Consider the following 20,872-nt stretch of genomic DNA (forward strand, 5'->3'; position numbering starts at 1 on the left):
TGCTCCAGTTCCACAAAATACTTATCCACCTCCACAACCTTACCAAAACCCCACTGGTCTGAATTTGACCAAGGCCAGAGTATAAAAGAGAAAGGCAGCAGCGAAAAGAAACTTTCACCCGCTTAGAGAGTCCTATGCTAGTCTATTTCAAAGGTTAAGGCAGTTGGACGTCTAGAGGCCGATTGAGTCAAAGATACCAAATCCCCCTCCAAAGAACCTCGATTATTCCCTCAGATGCGCCTATTGTTCTGATGCTTCAGGACATGACATAGAGAAGTGTTGGCATTGAAAAGGGCAATCCAGGAGCTCATTGATACAAACCAAATTGTAGTCCAAAGCCCATACACGCCGAACATCAACCAAAACCCTTTGCGAGCCCATGTAGAGACGCATATGATTGAAATAGTTCACAAGGATGGGGAGCCCAAGAAGTCTTCTAAGTCCGTCATGATGATTTGGGCCAGTGAAAGTAATTTGTTTAAAGCTCCAGACTCTACCAAAGCAACGTCCCTGACAGTGGAGAGGTGACAGAGAAACTGAGCTCGTTCAACTTGAAGCCATCGGTGTTGGTCGTGAAAGGGATTTCACAGGATATTGGGGCAAGCCAAAAAAGTCCAAAAGTGGTAGTGCCAGGGGTCCCGAGTAACCCTATCATAGATGTGAAAGGGGCTCCTATTACCCCTGTTATCATTAAACCAGTAACCCAGCTGCCAGTGGTTGATACCAAAGTTGTTCCGTGGAACTACAAGCAGGTGATAGTGACATACAAAGGAAAATAGGTGGAGGAAGAAGTTAACGAAACTGGAGGGTTGACTCGTTTCGGGAGATGCTTTACCCCAGAAGAGTTGAGGAAAGCCAAGCCGTTCAAAGATAGCCAGATTCCGGTAAAGAAGCTAGTTGATAACTAGGGAGTTTGTAGTGTTTTATGCTCCTTCTTGCTTACGCTTTGGTTATAAATTGTTACAAAATAGTCCCAAAAGGCTCATAAGTGTGCTTGTTTGCAGGTTTGATCGACAAAGTGACGAAATATCAAAGTTCGGCTCAAAAGGAGTGCAATCTGCACAAGTACCAAAGACAAGGCAAACTCAGGACATACAGGCCTAGTGTGGCCCGCACTAGGGAGATTCAGAGAGCATGATTCAAGGCAAAACACCTAGTGCGGCCGCACTCCATTCTGTGCGGTCCGCACTAGGTAGATTCAGAGAGTTGGCAAAACGAGCTTCAAGGCAGCGCGAGCGCAGTCAATCTTGCGCGGTCCGCACTGAAGCCTCCGCGGCCGCACAACTATTTCATGCGGTCCGCGGAACAAAACTTCAGAGAGTGGAAAATGCCAAGGTTCAAAGCTATGCGGTCCGCGGTCATGATTGTGCGGACCGTTGTCTGCCTTCGCGGTCACGGTCCATTATGCACGGTCCGTGGAGCCCAAGTTCAGAGAGCCCAGATTTGAAGTCCAAGAGCCTAATGCGACCTCAGTCCATTTTATGCGGCCCGCACTGACCCCGCATGGGTATCTTTGTCCAATTTTTCCAGCCTAGTATAAATAGAATATTTTACCATTTTAGGTCGTCAATTATTTTGTTTCAGCTGTTGCGCTCGTGAGAACACCATTTGTAGCCATTTTTGGCATCTTAGCTTGGAATTAACGATAGATTCTTGTATTTTAATTTAGTATTTAATTAATATGTCTTGTTTTTCATCTATTTCTTTATTTTCTTCTTCAAGCATGAGTAGCTAAACCCATTAGCTAGGGTTGTGGCTCAACCCTAGTGTGGGTAATTGATGGGTGTTGCCATCTAAGGTTAGATTGACTATGGGTGTTTGCTATTTGGGTTGATTTTATGTTTTAATCTATGAATTGGTGGTTGCAAACACTGATTTGTGCTTTGCGGATTTGACTCTTCTTGAGAAAGAGAGTCTAAGTCTCCAAAATTGACCCAACAAGGAATTGGGATGGACTCATTAGAAATGATAGTCCCAATTAACGGGTTAAACCTCGAGAGAGTAATCACCCTACTTGAACCCTAGTTGCTTGATCTAATTTGCCTACCCATTTGGTCTCGAGACAGCCAATTGGGCAAAATCACTCTCTCTACCGAGAGGTGTGAGAGTGGGTAAAATTGTGCAACAGTTATAGCATAAGCCCCAATTATGTCAATCAAACCTTAGTAACATCTACCCGTCAATTAACCGCCTAGGTGATGTCACAACCCTAGTACCCTTCTCCCCATTAGATACGACCTTAGCAATTATCTCGTAGCATAATCTAGTTTCAATTAGTAGTTTGATAATAGTAGTTTATAATTGAAAAACTCAAAAATGTATGGAAGTGACATCTAGAACAATTACACGATTCTGGTCTAGACAGATACCCAGCTCCAATTTCTAGCTCTCTAAGGAATTCGATCCCGACCCTCATAACAGGTAAAAGCTATTGCGACCCTCTCTTCCTACTTTGTAGTAGTGTGGAGTTGGCAGTGATCACTTTTTGGCGCCGTTGTCGGGGAGCTAACGGTTTTGGCTGTCTGTTTAGTTAGTTTTGTGTTTTGTTCTTCTTTCCTTCTTGTTTACTAATTTTGTTTGTGTCGATTACTTAGGTACAAATGGCTCTCAATGCTAATGACCCTCTTGGCAATGTGATTGCGGGGGAGGAGGTAGATGATCTTGATCAAGATGAGGTTCCTATTTTACCTCAAGCTCAACGTAGAGGCCGTCAGGCCAATGCAAATGAGAACAACAATGTCCCAGACCCTCCTCCGCCACCGCCAAGAGTGGCTCCAAGAGTCCTCCCAAATCAAGGGTATGCGAGTGCCATCGTTCCTCCCCGAATCCGGGCGGGGAACTTTCAAATCACAAATGTAATGTTGACCTTGCTCGAGCAAAGAGGGTATTTTACGGGCGCCTCCGATCAAAATGCCTACAAGCATCTCAAGGGGTTCGTAGATACATGTTGGGGGAGCAAGCAAATAAATGTGTCCGAAGATGCTCTTAGGTTGAGACTTTTCCCGTTCTCACTTCGGGGGAAAGCATTGGATTGGTTAGAGAGACTCCCCAATCATTCCATCACAACTTGGGATGAGTTGGCGGGTAAATTTATTGCTAAGTTCTTCTCACCCGGGCATATGGAAGCACTTCGAGATGAGATATTGGCATTCAAGCATGAACCAACGGAACCTTTGCATGAGATATGGGAGCGGTTTGGAACTATGGTGAAAGAGTGCCCTATTATGACCGAAGTGATGATTCAACAAACCTTTTATCGGGGCATCAACACTACTAATCAATGCCGCCCTTCGGTATTTGATGACCAAGAAAGATTCCAAGGCAAGATTGATGAGATGGGTGTTGCTTCTTCAAGACTTTGACTTAGAAATAGTGGACCGGAAGGGTTGTGAGAACCAAGTTGCATACCATCTGTCCCGTTTGGAGGAGGAAGGAAGGCCTTGTGATGGCCTAGCAATCAATGACTCATTTCCCGACGAACAACTCCTTGCGGTGTCAATGAATGAAATGCCACGGTTTGCCGATGTTGCTAATTACCTCGTGACCGGAATAATACCGTGTGAGCTCTCTTCTAACCAAAGGAAGAAGCTCAAGCGGTATAGTTTGGATTTCTATTGGGATGAGCCATACTTGTTTAAGATTTGCACGGATGGTGTGATTCGAAGGTGTGTCCCGGAGGGAGAGAAATTGAGTATTTTGGAGGCTTGTCATTCATCCCCCTATGGTGGCCATCATGGAGGGGTGAGAACGGCTTCGAAAGTTTTGAGTTGTGGTTTTTATTGGCCAACCTTGTTCAAATATGCAAGTGATTTAGTAAGAAGATGTGACCAATGTCAACGAGCGGGCGGGATTTCCAAGAAAGATGAGATGCCTCTAAACACAATTCTTGAGGTAGATATTTTCGATGTTTGGGGTATCGATTTTATGGGCCCTTTTGTTAGCTCGTGTGGGAACACCTACATTCTTGTAGCGATTGATTATGTGTCAAAATGGGTTGAGGTCGTGGCCTTGCCCAACAATGAAGCTAGGACTGTGGTGGCATTTCTAAAGAAGAGCATTTTCACAAGGTTTGGTACACCCCGGGCAATCATTAGTGATGGAGGATCGCATTTTTGCAATAGAACTTTTGATGCCTTGCTCTCCAAGTATGGTGTCAATCACAAAGTCTCTACACCATATCATCCTCAAGCAAGTGGCCAGGTTGAAGTGTCAAACAGGGAAATCAAGAGCATTTTGTCCAAAACTGTCAATGCCAACAGGACCGATTGGTCCAAAAAGTTAGATGATGCTCTACGGGCTTACCAGACCGCTTACAAGACCCCAATTGGTATGTTGCCGTATCGATTGGTGTTTGGGAAAGCATGTCACCTACCAGTGGAACTGGAACATAAGGCCATGTGGGCCTTGAGGAAGCTTAATCTTGAGTGGGATGTTGCGTCCAATCTTCGTGTTGAACAACTCAATAAACTTGATGAATTTCGGTTCCATGCATACTCTAGTTCGTCCTTGTACAAGGATAAGATGAAGTACCTTCATGACAAATATGCTCGTGGAAAGGAGTTCAAAGTTGGTGATTTGGTCCTCTTGTTCAATTCTCGTCTAAGGTTGTTTCCGAAAAAGCTGAAATCTAAATGGAGTGGTCCATTTGAAGTTATGTGTGTGACCCCATTTGGTGCTCTAGATTTGAAGAACAAAAGTGGTGAAGTTTTTAGAGTGAATGGTCACCGTGTCAAGTATTATCTTGGGAAGTTTGATGATAGCCATGTGGTGGGTGTTGTTCATTTGAAATAATGTGATGGTAACCTGCGTCGTGCCGCGACGTTAAATCAGGCGCTTCTTGGGAGGCAACCCATGTCTTTTTCTTCTTGTTTTCTTTGATTTTCTTTGTAGTTTAGGTTTGATTTTTGCACTAATTGGTTGTGAAATGTTGCAGGGATTATGTTGATGCAGTGCAAAACATTTTGGAAAAATTGAACAGTCTCTGAAGTGCCAGTGCGGCCGCATTGCACTTTGTGCGGTCCGCACTAGATAAGGCCAAGTGAGGTACTCTCTAAAGTTTGCCACCGCGGCCGCATCCCATTTAGTGCGGTCCGCGGCGGACCTCCGCGGTCGCGATTTGTTTTGTGCGGACCGCGGAGGTTGCCTTCTCAAACTTTTTTCGAATAAACCTAGCGCGGTCCGCGGTTCGTTTTGTGCGGTCGCGCTGGTAGGTAAGGCTGGGTCCCACTGTTTTTCTATAAATAGACCCCAGGGGTCACCGGTTACACTTTTCGAAAGTTTAACACTCAGAATCCTAAAAGTTACTGTTCATCTTCTCTATTTCACGTAAATCTTTGCCTAGACTGAATTCTTGCATTCCATCTTCACATGTGGTAACATTTCATCCATTTTTCTTTGTTTAATTGTATAATTTCATTATATTTTCATGCCCAGTAGCCCATAGCTTCTTCTTCTTCCCATTTGTCTTTAATTGTTAGCTTAGGTTAGTGTAAATGTTGGTTTTTGTGTGTTTGGTGAACTTGTTGAACTGGGTAATTGAGTAGGGACAAACTCTAGGTAAACACTTGAACAAATTTGCAAAAATTGGAAACCCTAACTCAGTGCCAGGATTGGACATCCACCGCGGACCGCGGTCGTGTTTGTGCGGTCCGCGGTGGCCTCACCGCGGCCGCATTACCACTTTCTGCGAACCGCGGTGATGAGATTCAGAGAGTGTTTGGGAGACCTTATATTTGTGCGGACCGCGGTCATTCCTGTGCGGTCCGCGGTGGCCTCAGTGCGGCCGCACTACCATTTTGTGCGGTCCGCACTACCCTGTTCCTGCAACTGTGTCTGCAACTTTCTGCTTCTGTTCTGCAATTCAATATACACATCTATCTCACTTTCTCTGCTGATACTAACAAAGTTAGATGTTTGTACTTGCAGACAATGGTTAAACAACGAGGAGGCAAATGATCAAAACAACCCGGGAGAGGTGATTCCTCCCGAGGGGGTAAAGGAAAGAGAATAGTCAAACTCACTCCCCAAGCTCGGGAAGACATAAAACAAACCCGAAAGCTAATGAAAGCCGCAGATAGAGCTGCTTCCCATTCCTCGGGGAGTGAGTATGTGCCCTCCCAAGACATCTCCTCAGACTCAATCCCAACTCATATCGTCACCAACTTCCAATTGACTGATGATACTCCTCCTCCATCACCCACTATCCGTAGGCCAGTAATGTCATTTCTGATTTATCTGAGAGGTCAGCAGCCGGTAGTGGGGACGACTCTACCTCCCCCACAGCTTCATTATCTGGGGAGAGTGCAGGCGGAGATGAGGAGGAGGTGCAGGGGGCTGAGGGTGGTGAGCCTCATGTGGGAGGAATTGACCGAACTAGGAAGCCCGCTGTTTGGGAAGACGGATTTGTAAGCCAAGTAGCATATCATAAGTTTAGGGAGTGGTGGCCGGTGAGGCATTTGATACCGGAGAGGAGCTTTATTGACAAAGACTTACTACCCCACAACCCTAATGTGCAGAGGGAATTTTGAACTAGACCGGGCTGGGAGATATTTATGGAGAAGTGTATTGATGCAAATGAACATATGGTCAGAGAATTCTATTGTAATGTGGCCTACATCGTCAAGGGTTCCAAAGTGACCAAGGTTCGAAACAAAAAGGTTTTTTTCGACGGCAGTCTCTGAATGACTATTTGGGCTTTAATGAAAAGGACGAGACTCTATATTTGGCGAAGTTGGAGATGGGTGAGGGGGTCCGTCCATGGTTAGCCCAGTATTTGGCAATCCCAGGTACTGTTCCTGAGTGGTTGACTGCGGGGGTAAAAATACTGAGGGGGACCCTGAACTTTGAAGCTAAGGGTTGGGAGACCTTCGTTTGCTGCAAGTTAGACCCTACTACACATGACCAGACTCTTCCTATCCACCGGGCTGTGTTGGTTGCATCGATCATGGCGGGATACCCCATCAATGTGGGGAATGTGATGTCCCGCATCATCTCTCTTGTGGGTACGGAAGCTAACTGGAACTACCCTTCACACAACACCCTCTCTATGTATTTTCGGGACTTAGAGGTGGAAAAGAAGCCGTATGATGTCAAGGCCAAGCCGGTTGCTCCATTCTCATGGTATAGTTTGAGGGGGCCAGACAACCCCAAGGACAAGAACTACAAGGCCCCTGCTTCTGCTCCAGCTTGCCAGTCTGAAGAGCCAGTTGTGGTAGAGGCTTCCACTGAGCCTGCCTCCACAGTTGCTGCCATGCCTCCCGGACTTTCAACTTCTGCTAATTTGCCTCCAGGTCCTTCTAGCTCAGCCAGCCCGGAGATTCCATCTTCTCGGGCCCATCCTATCACTGCCCACCGACTGAGCCAGATGCTTCAGAGCCTGAACAACTGGATGTATACAGCTTCATCCAAGTTGTCTACTTTGACCTCCACCATTGCAGCTCAGTCGGCTCCTCAGCCAGTTCAGGTCCCACAGTCTATAGAGGATGCCTTGCAGAAGATACTTGACAACCAGGAGAACATCCTCAGTACCCAGGATGATTTGGTGAAGGCAGTGGCTTCACATGGCAAAGCTCTAAAGGAGATTGCCAAGGAGCACAAGAAGCTACGCAAGACACGGGCTTCCAGGGAGTCCGTGAAGGAGTTGAGGGCGGATGTGGATAGACTGAAGGCAGACCAGCTGCCTTTAGACTTATTATTTGAGGACCCAGCTCCAGCAGCAGTTCCAGTAGTAGCCCCAGATACAGAACAGGTACAGAGGCCTCCAAAGAAGAGGAGGAAGATCCCTAGTGCAGATGAAGCTATCATCCAGTTGGCGGACCCACCAGAGGCTTCCTCCAGTCAGCCACAGGATGTACTTGAGTCACAGCCTGTCCAGGTCTAGGCCCCAGTCCCAGCAGCTGAGCAGTAGGATATCGGAAACCAGTCTGAGGATCCTGCGCATACAGAGGACCCGGGAACCACTAATGATCCTATGCAAACGGACACGGCTTAGGGAGTCTTCATATCCTTTCCTTATACTTTTTGGTGCTTATTTCGCTTTAGTTGGCATTGTGGACAATGCCAACTTTTATTTGAGGGGGTGTGCCCTACTTTTATCCTTAGATGACTGTATATATAGATTGATTTAGTTTATGCTTTCTTTTGATTTTCTGTTGGTCTGTATATAACTTAACATTTAGTTGCTTTTATCGTACTTTTTATCTTCCTTTTGGTCTGTATATAAAGTTACATCATTGTATATATTCATTACCCGTTGTATATTCATTCTCCTATTGTACATATTCGTTCTATTTTCTATTTTCGCAATTTTTTTTCATTTTTAGCTTCTTATATAGGCTCGTAGCCTTTTGTTTTTGTTTTTGGATGTTTTAATAAGCCTTCGGTTTTCTTAATGCCACGGTTCTTTCCAAAGGTGGAGTATTGTGTGAACCGGGTGGCTCTTCCCAATGATAGATGGCGTGACAACCTTCTTAAGGGTTTGAGTCCGTTTTTGTTTTTCTTGTTTTCGGTAGTTTATAATTAAGGGTACCTCAAGCAAAGCTTCACTTGGACCTAACACATTTGCCTTTGATCCCATGGTCAAAGACAAGCGGTTGTGTTTAGGATGGTGAGAGTAGTGACCTTGAGACTCTTGTGTTGACCAAACAATCATCATATGGTCTTTCGGGACTATTGTGTGCTCAATCGTGTCTAAGGTTGTTGTGGGACCCCGACTCTACGTCTTTAGCAATCCTTGGTCTTGTGTGGTGAGAAATCGAATTGTGAGTCAAAGTCCCGAGCCAATGGTCTAGAACTTGCCCTGAATGTTTGTTGAGGTGAAATCTTGAGTGAAATTTAACTTAAGAAGTGATTACAGGCTCTCCTTGATCCAAATGATAGTTGAACAATTCCACAGCCTACCAATGATATAATCCCTAGCAACCCTCTTGAGCCTTAAACCTTTTTCTTTCAAGAACCAATGCTATAAGCCTATACCCGTTCTAAAATATACCCTCTCTTGGCACCCAAATCTTCCCTTGAGTAATGGCAAAAGTCTAAGTTTGGGGGGAAGAGACAAGAAAGGAAACAAAGTGGTAAAAGATACAAAAAGCAAAGAAAAGGAAGGCAATGAAAAAGAAAGAAAAGAAAAAGACAAAATGAAAGCCCAATGTGAAAAAGAATAAAAAGGGATTCAAGAAAAACAAAAGAGAAAAAGTGTGGAAAAAGTAGAAAAAGGAGAAATGTTTTGAATTGCATAAGAAAGAGTGACATTGTGTCTCTCTAACCCCTTGAAAAGAAGTGAGATACTCAAAGAGTCAAGAGAATTGTACCAAATGAATCAAAAGAAGTGCTTAAGGGAAGATGGAACCCATTTAGACCAAAAACTTTGCCTACCCTGAACCAAAAGCCTTCACATTGACTCCACAAAAGCCCTATATGATCTTGAGTTGAATGACGCTTGCATTAGTGGATACTTACATGAGGGTCAAGCATATGGTACTTAGAGCCGGACTTGTGACTTTTTCTTGAGAGAGATGAGTGACTTCCCATTAACCTCGATTTGTGTGTCAATATTCTAAAAGGTGAGGTTTGCTTAGGGAGAGTTGAGGATGTGTGATTTTGGGTTCCACAATGACCAAAGTAATTGAGAGAGTTCTTTGATGTAATGAGTCAACTCTTGATGCTCTTGTGTCACACTTGATCCATGGTTTTTCAAAGGTCAAATGTTGTTAATGATGCATTCGTATTGAGGGCAATTGTTAGTCCCAATTGATGCTTGTTGAGGTTACTTTAGGATAGCTGGAAATTCTTGGATTTTACCTTAAGGGATGGGTCTTATTTTGTTTTCTTGAGGACAAGCAAAAGCTTAAGTTTGGGGGAGTTGATAACTAGGGAGTTTGTAGTGTTTTATGCTCCTTCTTGCATACGCTTTGGTTATAAATTGTTACAAAATAGTTCCAAAAGGCTCATAAGTGTGCTTGTTTGCAGGTTTGATCGACAAAGTGACGAAATGTCAAAGTTCGGCTCAAAAGGAGTGAAATCTGCACAAGTACCAAAGACAAGGCAAACTCAGGACATACAGGCCTAGTGCGGCCGCTCTACACTTTGTGCGGCCCGCACTAGGGAGATTCAGAGAGCATGATTCAAGGCAAAACACCTAGTGCGGCCGCACTCCATTCTGTGCAGTCCGCACTAGGTAGATTCAGAGAGTTGGCAAAACGAGCTTCAAGGTAGTGCGACCGCAGTCAATCTTGCACGGTCCGTACTAAAGCTTCTGCGACCGCACAACTATTTCATGCGGTCCGTGGAACAAAACTTCAGAGAGTTGAAAATGCCAAGGTTCAAAGCTATGCGGTCCGCGGTCATGATTGTACGGACCGCGCTGTCTGCCTCTACGGCCGCGGTCCATTATGCGCGGTCCGTGGAGCCCAAGTTCAGAGAGCCAAGATTTGAAGTCCAAGAGCCTAATGCGACCGCAGTCCATTTTGTGCGGCCCGCACTGACCCAATTAACGGGTTAAACCTCGAGAGAGTAATCACCCTACGTGAACCCTAGTTGCTTGATCTAATTTGCCTGCCCATTTGGTCTCGAGAGAGTCAATTGGGCAAAATCACTCTCTCTACCGAGAGGTGTGAGTGTGGGTAAAATTGTGCAACAGTTATAGCATAATCCCCAATTATATCAATCAAACCTTAGTAACATCTACCCGTCAATTAACCACCTAGGTGATGTCACAACCCTAGTGCCCTTCTCCCCATTAGATACAACCTTAGCAATTATCTCGTAGCATAATCTAGTTTCAATTAGTAGTTTGATAATAGTATTTTATAATTGAAAAATTCAAAAATGTATGGAAGTGACATCTAGATGGATTACACGATTCTGGTCTAGACAGATACCCAGCTCCAATTTCTAGCTCTCTGAGAAATTCGATCCCGACCCTCATATCGGGTAAAAGCTATTGCGACCCTCTCTTCCTACATTGTAGTAGTGTGGAGTTGGAAGCGATCACCAGTCACCGAAGAAGAGGCGGAAGAGTTCCTTAGAAAAATGAAGGCGCATGACTATTCCATTGTGGAGCAGTTAAGGAAAACACTAGCTCAGATTTCTCTTTTATCTTTTCTGATACATTTAGATGAACACCGCAGGGCCCTCATGAAGATTTTGAATGAGGCCCATGTTCCTGATAAGATCACGGTGAACCATTTGGAGAAGATTGCTAACAAGGTCTTCGAGGCAAATAGGATCACTTTCTCGGATGACGAACTTCCTCGGGAGGGTACAGAACACAACCAAGCTCTTTATCTCATAGTGAAGTGCGAGGATTCAGTGGTCTCGAGGGTACTGGTTGATAACAGTTCCAGTGCAAATATTTGCCCACTCTCCACTCTACAAAAGTTGAAAATCGGTACTGAAAGGATCCACAGGAACAATACATGTGTTTGAGGTTTTGACGGAGGGGGAAATGGCGATATAATGCTTAAACTGACAATAGGGTCAGTTGAATTCACTACGGAGTTCCAAGTGCTAGATGTAGCTGTCTCCTATAATCTGTTATTGGGCAGGCCCTGGATACATACTGCTAAGGCAGTCCCATCATCTCTGCATCGAATGGTGAAGTTCGAATGGGACAGACAGGAAATAGTGGTGCACGGTGATGAGGACTTACTAGCTGGTAATGACACAATTGTTCCGCTTATTGAGGCTGAAGATGATAAGGGACCTTGGGTCTATCAAACTTTCGAAACAGTGTCTATTGAGAAGATTCCTGAAGGAAAATGCATTCCGGGTCCTAAGTTATCCTCCGCATCTGTCATGGTAGCAAATGAAATATTGAAGAATGGTTTTGTGCCGGGTAAGGGTCTAGGCTCATCTCTGCAGTGCATCCAGTGAGCCCCAGTGGAAATCTTGGTACATTTGGTTTGGGATTCATGCCCACAGAGAAGGACGTGAAAAGGGTTAAAAATCTAAAACAGAAGGTATGGTCATTCCCCAGGCCTGTCCCACACATCTTTAAGTCTTTTGTCAAACCAGGGGCCGAAAAACCTCCAACCCCATAAGTCCCAAAACCTGTGGTCGATGTTGATGAAGAGTTCATCAAGAGGTTCCAGAGTCTGTTTGATGAGGTCAATATGGTAGAGTTGGTGAAGGTTCTAGTAAAGCAGATGTGCAGTTCGTTGGGCCAAATGTGAAGCTTAGCAATTGGGAAGCTACTCCTCTCCCCACCAGGAAGGAGTTTTGGTAGTTTGCTCTGTTTTCCTTACTGTTACCTGGGTTATTCCAGGGTTGTAATCCAGATTTTTAGTTTTGCTTGTTTTGATGTTCAAACCCTTCTATCCTTTTATTTTAATGAAATGCAATTTCCCGTTTTCTATTATTCCTAATAGTGTTTCATTTTGTTTTTCTTTTTTACAGTTCTTTTTATGCTGGTTGCAATGACATGACATGCATGAGAAATTTTCAGTCAAGTCTTAAAAGCCAATCTAATTCTAAAATAATAATTCAAGAAGTAGAGTATGATGATGAAACAGAATATGATGAAGAAGCAACATTTGAGGAAATCAGTAAAAAGCTTAAACACTTTGAAGAAAAACTAAAGCCTAATTTGAATGAAACCGAAGCAATCAATCTAGGAGACCAGGATAATGTTAGGGAAACCAAGATAAGTGTGCATCTGGAACCACGAGTTAAGGAAGAAATAATCAGAACATTGTTTGAGTACAAAGATGTCTTTGTATGGTTGTATGACGATATGCCAGGCTTGAGCACTGATTTGGTAGTTCATAAATTGCCAACTGATCCAGCATTCCCTCCTGTCAAGCAAAAGTTAAGAAAGTTCAAGACTGACATGAGTGTGAAGATCAAAGAAGAAATCACAAAGCAGCTTAATGCAAAGGTCATTCGGGTCACTCGATATCCCACTTGGTTAGCTAATGTTGTGCCAGTACCAAAGAAGGATGGTAAGACCAGGGTCTGTGTTGATTATCGTGATCTTAACAAAGCGAGCCCAAAGGATGATTTTCCATTTCCGAACATTCACATTCTAATCGATAATTGTGCCAAGCATGAGACTGGGTATTTTGTGGATTGCTACGCGGGATGTCACCAGATCTTGATGGACGAGGAAGATGTAGAAAAGACAGCGTTCATCACGCCATGGGGAACATATTGCTACCGGGTAATGCCATTTGGTTTGAAGAATGCTGGGGCAATTTACATGAGGGCGGTGACTACCATATTTCATGACATGATACACAAAGAGATTGAAGTTTATATAGATGATGTGATCATAAAGTCAAAGAAGCAGTCTGACTATGTCAAGGATTTAAGGAAGTTTTTCCAAAGGCTCAGCAGGTATAACCTCAAGCTCAACCCAGCAAAATGTGCATTTGGTGTCCCGTCTGGGAAACTGCTGGGATTCGTGGTCAGTCGATGCGGTATTGAGTTGGATCCGTCAAAGATAAAAGCCATCCAAGAGTTACTGCCGCCAAAGAACAAAACTGAGGTGATGAGTTTGCTCGGAAGGTTAAATTACATCAGCAGGTTTATTGCTTAGATCATGACAACCTGTGAACCCATCTTTAAGCTGTTGAAGAAGAATGTTGCAGTCAAGTGAACTGACGAGTGTCAAGAAGCATTTGATAAGATTAAGAGGTACCTATCGAACCCACCTGTGTTGGTCCCACCAGAGCCTAGGAGACCTTTAATTCTCTATTTGACAGTCTTGGATAATTCTTTTGGCTGTGTATTTGGTCAACATGTAATCACGGGGAAGAAGGAGCGAGCAATCTATTATCTCAGTAAGAAGTTCACTCCTTATGAGGTTAAGTACACTCTTCTTGAGAGGACATGTTGCGCCTTAACTTGGGTGGCAGAAAAGTTGAAGCATTATCTTTCATCCTACACCACTTACTTCATTGTCACACCTCCTTTTTGCATTACACCCGTGGGAGTGTAAAGGAGTTTTTCCACTTAAAGGACAATCGGAACAGGATTTATTATTAAGATTTCAGAGTCGCCACTTGGGAGATTAATGGTGTCCCAAGTCACCGGTTGAATCCCGAACCGAGGAAATTATGACTCTGTTAACAGTCCGTGAACCAGAAATCCGAGTAAGGAATTCTGTTAACCCGGGAGAAGGTGTTAGGCATTCCCGGATTCCGTGGTTTTAGCACGGTCGCTCAACTGTTGTAATTACTTTTATCTGATTTTAAAACATGTTCTAACCTATGCGCCCTTTTATTAATAAACCGCTTTTATTTTCATTTATATTTTTATTTTTCAAAGAATTGCAACGTCATGAAAATGCGTCTCAAACCACGTCGCACCAGTGCACCCATGATTGTTGACACATTTCGACTCCGTTGAGATTTGGATTTGGGTCACATAAATGTGCACCCGTATTTTGGAAAGTAATATTATTAAAATATGCGCCTAAAGCAACTACGCATTTATTATTTTGGGGAAGGCCGTGAAGTTCGCTAAACGGCCCTCCCAAATTCTAATCAGTTTTAACGACCATTTATTGAGGGCCCCGCCTTTGTAGTTTTATTTGGCGAGGCTCGACTCATTATTTTATTAAAAAGGCAGCCTAAAAACGGACTACGATTCTGTATTTTTGTATTAAGACAACATTAGGTGTTACAAGCTCAATTACAGTTGGCCCAAGAGCCCAATCCAGGTGGTCTACCGCACCTAAACCCATCGGACCTCAAGTAGGAGGTCCTAGGGTCAATTCCCTGAGTCGAGTGTACCAAGGCCCGTTTAGTTTTACCTTATTCGAGATCGTTGAACACTACTCCATGCTTAACAGCTATCATTTCTAACAATTAACTCATTGGAAACATTTACAGTACGCCTTCAAACTCAGACAAATTCATGCTATGATTATACGGAATCAGTAATCCATTGCCAATCAAAAACAACCTGATTTTCCATTTTTTCAAAAACTATATGAAAGAACAACCAATGAGAGATTATGCTAAGCTACCATTAACAAACAACATGTTGACAGAATAAAATAGTCTCAATTAACACAATGATAGATTAATGTTTCAGTTATGCTTATTAACTAAATAACTACTACAAACTATCTACAAATTAGCAATCAACAGAGGCGAACTTCAATGCATAAATTCGATGGAATTTCTTCATTTTACTTCCAATTCAACAGTTACATCAAACCAGTTTCGGATGTGTACCTGGAATTTGCAAAGGAAACAAGAAGGAAAGAGTCAGCAGTAGCACAACAAGGCAGCAGCAATGGAGTTAGCCCAGGAATAACCAAAATAACTAGTCGGATACAGATTTGGACAGCAAAACTATTAAACGACCCTCAGCAATCAATCAGGCAACCAATGCAAGGGTAGATTGAACTCAAAAATACCAGAGATCTCAACAAACACCAACGGCAATAACAAATAACCCACAGCAGCCACTTAAGCCTCAAATACTACTCGAAATGCAAACAAACAACCTCGAAATCAAACTTAATTTCTCCTGAAGCTTTAATGAAACAGAAGTCGACCAAAATCCAACCCCAGACCAGCTTGAATGAACCAAAACCACTCGGCAAACTAACAGTCACACTTCAGAAGAAACTCAGCAAACAGAGGAGAAGAGAACTGATCAAATTTGGCTAACATCAATGTAACAGTACATAATTTTGATTTTTTGCAGATTTTTGTTGTTTTTGGTTTTCTTTGACAATTATAAGATCTAAAAGAGGATCTCTAATTCCTATTGATGGTCAAACTTGAATTTCAAACTCGGATCTGTGAGGAGGGATTTTTTGAGGGGATTTTTGGCTCCAAAACTTAGCAATTTTCAGGGGTTCCAAAAGCCTCCTCAGCAAGGCAAATGAATGCCTATTTATAGGCAAACTTAGGGTCCAATTTCAGATTTTCACTTTACCCATTAGTCCCTATTTTAATTCTATTTTTTACCCCTTATTTTCTGACTTGTTACATAAGTAACTACACCTATTTTGTTGAAATCTGTACTAAAGCCCATTCTAGAAGGGTCTAAACCCATTACAATTCCTATTCTACCCTTACTTTATTTCAGAAATTACCAAACCTGATTAAACTACCCTTTTCCCTTCCCAAAATACCCTTAAAATACCTAGGAATTATCACCCAAATCCAGCATTCCCCTAGACCTAATTAAGGATCAGCTACATCAAAACAATTAATGGATTCCTATAATTCTAATCAGAAAAACAAAATTAAACTAACAAAACAAACAGAAATTAAACTAACAAATTGACATCTAATAAAACAATTAGAGATCCTAATTCCAACAAGTTTGGATCATGAACAAACTAATCAAATAACAGAAAGTTCTATTACTTAAGCTATCATTTAAACATTTAACAAAATCAGATCAAGATGACAATTAAACTAGAAAATCAAAACCAAATCAACCAAGGATGATGAAGCAAAGAAAATATAAAACTCCTAGAATTAACCAAATCAGAATTATGCACCAGTGCTACTGAAACTATCATAACAAACCATGGCTATCAAAGAACAGCCCCACACCAGAGAGATATATGTAAGTTGTGAAGGTTCTAGTAAAGCAGATGTGCAGTTCGTTGGCCAAATGTGAAGCTTAGCAATTGGGAAGCTACTCCTCTCCCCACCAGGAGAGTTTTGGAAGTTTGCTCTGTTTTCCTTACTGTTACCTGGGTTATTCCAGGGTTGTAAATCCAGATTTTTAGTTTTGCTTGTTTTGATTTTCAAACCCTTCTATCCTTTATTTTAATGAAATGCAATTTCCCGTTTTCTATTATTCCTAATAGTGTTTCATTTTGTTTTTCTTTTTTACAGTTCTTTTTATGCTTGGTTGCAATGACATGACATGCATGAGAAATTTCAGTCAAGTCTTAAAAGCCAATCTAATTCTAAAAATAATAATTCAAGAAGTAGAGTATGATGATGAAACAGAATATGAGAAGAAGCAACATTTGAGAAATCAGTAAAAAGCTAAAACACTTTGAAGAAAAACTAAAGCCTAATTTGAATGAAAACCGAAGCAATCAATCTAGGAAGACCAGGATAATGTTAGGGAAACCAAGATAAGTGTGCATCTGGAACCACGAGTTAAGGAAGAAATAATCAGAACATTGTTGAGTACAAAGATGTCTTTGTATGGTTGTATGACGAATGCCAGGCTTGAGCACTGATTTGGTAGTTCATAAATTGCCAACTGATCCAGCATTCCCTCCTGTCAACAAAAGTTAAGAAAGTCAAGACTGACATGAGTGTGAAGATCAAAGAAGAAATCACAAGCAGCTTAATGCAAAGGTCATTCGGGTCACTCGATATCCCACTTGGTTAGCTAATTTTGCCAGTACCAAAGAAAGGATGGTAAGACAGGGTCTGTGTTGATTATCGTGATCTTAACAAAGCGAGCCCAAAGGATGATTTTCCATTCCGAACATTCACATCTTAATCGATAATTGTGCCAAGCATGAGACTGGGTATTTTGGTGGATTGCTCCGCGGGATGTCACCAGATCTTGATAGACGAGGAAGAATGTAGAAAAGACAGCGTTCATCACGCCATGGGGAAACATATTGCTACCGGGTAATGCCATTTGGTTGAAGAATGCTGGGGAATTTACATGAGGGCGGTGACTACTCATATTTCATGACATGATACACAAAGAGATTGAAGTTTATATAGATGAGTGATCATAAAGTCAAAGAAGCAGTCTACTATACAGGATTAAGGAATTTTCCAAAGGCTCAGCAGGTATAACCTCAAGCTCAAACCCAGCAAAAATGTGCATTGGTGTCCCGTCTGGGAAACTGCTGGGATTCGTGGTCAGTCGATGCGTATTGAGTGTGGATCCGTCAAAGATAAAAGCCATCCAAGAGTTACTGCCGCCAAAGAACAAAACTGAGGTGATGAGTTTGCTCGGAAGGTTAAATTACATCAGCAGGTTTATTGCTTAGATCATGACAACCTGTGAACCCATCTTTAAGCTGTGGAAGAGAATTTTGCAGTCAAGTGAACTGACGAGTGTCAAGAAGCATTTGAAAGATTAAGAGGTACCTATCGAACCCACCTGTGTTGGTCCCACCAGAGCCTAGGAGACCTTTAATTCTCTATTTGACAGTCTTGGATAATTCTTTTGGCTGTGTATTTGGTCAACATGTAATCACGGGAAGAAGGAGCGACAATCTATTATCTCAGTAAGAAGTTCACTCCTTATGAGGTTAAGTACACTCTTCTTGAGAGGACATGTTGCGCCTTAACTTGGGTGGCAGAAATTTGAAGCATTATTCTTCATCCTACCCACTTACTTCATTGTCACCTCCTTTTTGCATTACACCCGTTGGGAGTGTATAAGAGTTTTTCCACTTAAAGGACAATCGGAACAGGATTTATTATTAAGATTTCAGAGTCGCCACTTGGGAGATTAATGGTGTCCCAAGTCACCGGTTGAATCCCGAACCGAGGAAAATTATGACTCTTGTTAACAGTCCGTGAACCAGAAACTCCGAGTTAAGGAATTCTGTTACCCGGGGAAAGGTGTTAGGCATTCCCGATTCCGTGGTTTAGCACGGTCGCTCAACTGTTGTAATTACTTTTATCTGATTTTAAAAACATGTTCTAACCTATGCGCCCTTTTATTTAATAACCGCTTTATTTTCATTTATATTTTTTATTTTCAAGAATGCAACGTCATGAAAATGCGTCTCAAACCACGTCGCACCAGTGCACCCCATGATTGTTGACACATTTCGACTCCGTTGAGATTTGGATTTGGGTCACATAAATGTGCACCCGTATTTTGGAAAGTAATATTATTAAAAATATGCGCCTAAAGCAACTACGCATTTTATTATTTTGGGGAAGGCCGTGAAGTTCGCTAAAACGGCCCTCCCAAATTCTAAATCAGTTTTAACGACCATTTATTGAGGGCCCGCCTTTGTAGTTTTTTTGGCGAGGCTCGACTCATATTTTATTAAAAAGGCAGCCTAAAAACGGACTAGATTCTGTATTTTGTTATTAAGACAACATAGTTGTTACAAGCTCAATTACAGTTGGCCAAGAGCCCAATCCAGGTGTCTACCGCACCTAAACCCATCGGACTCAAGTAGGAGGTCCAGGGTCAATTCCCTGAGTCGAGTGTCAAGGCCCGTTTAGTTTTACCTTATTCGAGATCGTTGAACACTACTCATGCTTAACAGCTATCATTTCTAACAATTAACTCATGGAAACATTTACAGTACGCCTTCAAACCAGACAAATTCACTGCATATTATACGGAATCAGTAATCCATTGCCAATCAAAAACAACCTGATTTCCATTTTTTCAAAAACTATATTGAAAGAAACAACCAATGAGAGATTATGCTGAACTACATTAACAAAAACAACATGTTAACAGAATAAAAAAGTCTCAATTAACACAATGATAAGATAATGTTTCAGTCATGCTTATTAACTAAATAACTACTACAAACTATCTACAAATTAGCAATCAACAGAGGCGAACTTCAATGCATAAATTCGATGGAATTTCTTCATTTTACTTCCAATTCAGCAGTTACATCAAACCAGTTTCGATGTGTACCTGGAATTTGCAAAGGAAACAAGAAGGAAAGAGTCAGCAGTAGCACAACAAGGCAGCAGCAATGGGTTAGCCCAGGAATAGCCAAAATACTAGCCGGTATAGATTTGGACAGCAGAACTATCAAACGACCTCAGCAATCAATCAGGCAACCAATGCAGGGTAGATTGAACTCAAAATACCAGATCTCAACAAACACCAACGGCAATAACAAATAACCCACAGCAGCCACTAAGCCTCAAATACTACTCGAAATGCAAACAAACAACCTCGAAATCAAACTTAATTTCTCCTGAAGCTTTAATGAACAGAAGTCGACCAAAATCCAACCCCAGACCAACTTGAAGAACCAAAACCACTCGGCAAACTAACAGTCACACTTCAGAAGAAACTCAGCAAACAGAGGAGAGGAGAACTGATCAAATTTGGCTAACATCAATGTAACAGTACATGTTTTTGATTTTTTGCAGATTTGTTGTTTTTGTTTTCTTTGACAATTATAAAATCTAAAAAGAGATCTCTAATTCCTATTGATGGTCAAACTTGAATTTCAAACTCGGATCTGTGAGGAGGGATTTTTTGAGGGGATTTTTGGCTCCAAAACTTAGCAATTTTCAGGGGTCCAAAAGCCTCCTCAGCAAGGCAAATGAATGCCTATTATAGGCAAACTTATGGTCCAATTTTAGATTTTCACTTTACCCATTAGTCCCTATATCTCATTCTTATTCTACCCCTTGTTTCTTGACTTGTTACACAAGCAAGTACCTCTATTGTGCTAAATCTACACTAAAGTACCATTCTAGAAGGCCCTAGGATGCTCTTTCTACCCACAAAATCACTATACTACCCTTACCCTTGTTTGAATTACCAACCTTAATAAAACTACCCTTTTCCAATTCCTAAACTACCCTTATTACCTCCTAAAATTACTGCTCAACCAAAGCTCAATCAGCTATACTCCAAACTAAGTCTACAACTCTAATAATGCATCCAATTGACAATAACTAAACTGAAAACTAATTAACTGACTAACCACAGAAAAATTAACAATTGAATTAACTATCTAACCACAGAATCGAAGTGAAGTATCAGGAAGATCAAGGAGCAACAGTTTTCAAACAAAATTTGACTGAAACTAATCATTTAAACTAATTAAACTGAATTAATACTAACAATTATACTAACGATTGACTAGCTTAAAAACTGAACAAGACAAAAACAGGTAAACAAACAAAAATGAGAATTAAACTAAGAACTAATAGAAACATATATCACCAACAATCTAATCGACAAGATTATATCACCAACA

The 20,872-nt window shown here is 41.9% G+C and overlaps 1 pseudogene; it reads left to right on the forward strand.

Moving 5' to 3' along the window:
• Positions 1-393: 393 nt before the first annotated feature.
• The window catches only part of LOC109205383, a 23,683-nt pseudogene continuing 3,204 nt past the window's right edge, over positions 394-20,872 (forward strand).

The sequence above is a fragment of the Nicotiana attenuata genome, unplaced genomic scaffold, assembly GCF_001879085.1.
Source record: "Nicotiana attenuata strain UT unplaced genomic scaffold, NIATTr2, whole genome shotgun sequence".
Classification (NCBI taxonomy): domain Eukaryota; kingdom Viridiplantae; phylum Streptophyta; class Magnoliopsida; order Solanales; family Solanaceae; genus Nicotiana; species Nicotiana attenuata.